This window comes from Carassius auratus, unplaced genomic scaffold (genome assembly GCF_003368295.1).
Source record: "Carassius auratus strain Wakin unplaced genomic scaffold, ASM336829v1 scaf_tig00013110, whole genome shotgun sequence".
Taxonomy (NCBI): domain Eukaryota; kingdom Metazoa; phylum Chordata; class Actinopteri; order Cypriniformes; family Cyprinidae; genus Carassius; species Carassius auratus.
The window spans coordinates 1406-3682 of record NW_020524361.1 but is presented as its reverse complement, the minus strand read 5'-3'; positions in this window follow the sequence as shown (position 1 = coordinate 3682).

The following is a 2277-nucleotide window of genomic DNA, read 5'->3' as shown; positions in this document are numbered from 1 at the left end:
ATGTGGTTAATAATTCATATAATTTATTCATTCTATATCAGCACTAAGCTAATACACTACAGATCGACACTATATCGCCTCACACATGTCAAATGCAGTCACATGACATCCAATTCTGGAGTTTTTTGCATGGAATTTTTGCATGATATTTTGGTGCTAACAGAGAGTTTGTTCCTAGTTTTCTCACTTCTAAAAATACACAGGCATGAGAAGGTGACGTAAGCGTGCTCATTGCTCTCATTTGTCTTCAGCTCGTCACATTTTATCACCTGCGTTATAATGAATATAAAACCTAAACCAAACCTGCCAGGTGCTATGAAGTTGCTGTTACGGCAAACTAATTAGCCGTCATATGTAATTAATATCTGGAACACAACTGCGCAGCTGTGCTTATTTATTCTTGCATTGTTAAATAACTATTTATTGAGGAGTGTGTGAAAATGGCTGTGTTTATTAGCACTGACTGAAATTGTATTTCATATTTGATAGAAAAAGAAATCATTAGACTATAATGATCATGTGGTTCAAATGCCTGACATTTACTTGCAGACATTCACCATTGCTAACAATGATGGGGCCGTTCTATGCTTTGCACCTCATCATGCACTTACGGTTTTGATTACCGAGAGATTGCTTCAGTTCTCAGTTAAACATGTTGCCAAACTCAATATTCACACAATTCAGTTTTGATGTGGTAAATTAGGTACAAGTGTGAATGACAATTGAATCGAATAAGAAGAATAAAAAAGAATCAATGTTGTTTTTGTCCTCCTCACATAGATTAATTAATCCTTAAAATACATATGCCACCCTGAAAACAAATTTTAACTCATTTTTAAGGTTTTGACATGTTTCAACCTGTGGGATTTGAGCTTAATCCTGCATCATATCGATTAATACAAATGTTATGCAAAACACATGCTCATGTATTGTTGTTCTGTTGTGAAGGCCTATCAGCAAATGACATCTATCCAGGTACTGATGAATATAACCAAATTAAATTATATATTAACTGTTCAAGGTTTACCTTTACAGGTGCACTCAGTAATTTTCAAAAACATTGCAACCCTAAAGAAATAATTATTCTTTTTGAAAAACATTAACATTAAATAGACTCCAGTCATAGTGGTAGCTAAATAAAAGCTTTTTTATTTTATTTTATTTTTTTCAAATTGGACATCACATGACCAGAAGTAATCACCAGATGAACTATTAGTTACTTTATTGTGAATCTGTACCTGTTTTCTGATACTGTCGCTCACATGATTCATTTATTATTGATGACTTTGACTAGTGCATTTCTCACCATCTGAATACTTTAGCATGATGCTGCATTCACATGGCTAAATGTCAGTGTACTGTAAGTCCAATAAAACCATCAGTGCAACATAAACAAAAGAAAAAGATTACTGGGTGCACTTCTGTTATGTATTATTTGAACCAAGATGAGACACATATTCAATAGTTCTCTCATCACCGTCATCAGTCAATGAGATGTCATGCTATATTTAGCTCTAAAGGACAGTGAGGGAAAATATCTATTATATATTTTTAACACCTCTTGATTTTCTTTACTTTTTCTGCTCAGTTTAAGAGCTATTTACTGTAAGTGTTGTTTTTATTGTTGGTGTATTGTATGATGGATTTTATTTTATTTTCTAATTTAATGGGGTTAGAAAATGGCACACAACGTTTAGAATTGACATGTGAGCAAGTCAGTTGTGAAATGTTGTTCCTACTCACGTCACATGTTTTTAGATGTTCTTTCATCACTGACTGTAAATCACATTGTGTGTTATTACTGGCAGAAGAGCAGAGAAAATGTCACCTTAGATTAAGCATTAAATGTATCACTACAGCTCTGCCCTCTAGTGGTGGAGGACACTAATGACGTCTTACACGTTTTACTAGTATCTCAGTGAATAGCAGGGTATTTTGTAATGGAGGAATATTATTGTTATATTTCAATTAAGTCAACAATTATGTTTTACACTGTTAAGACGTGTTGTGACGTCCGTGCGCAGTAGTTCAGGAAAAATGACTGTCTGAAGAAACATTTGAGAGAAATAAACACAATATCACTACTATACCGCTTCTCTTTGTTGTTTTCCCTTGAAGATTACTCTTTTTGTACAAACACTCATAGCAGATATGTAAAACTGTGCTTTGCTCTCTTACTTGTTCTCTTTTAGATTTGTTTAAAAGCTAAAAAGGACTAGATCACTTAAATATGACACAGTGTACCAAAATATGTATAATGTAATATGTATAAGAATT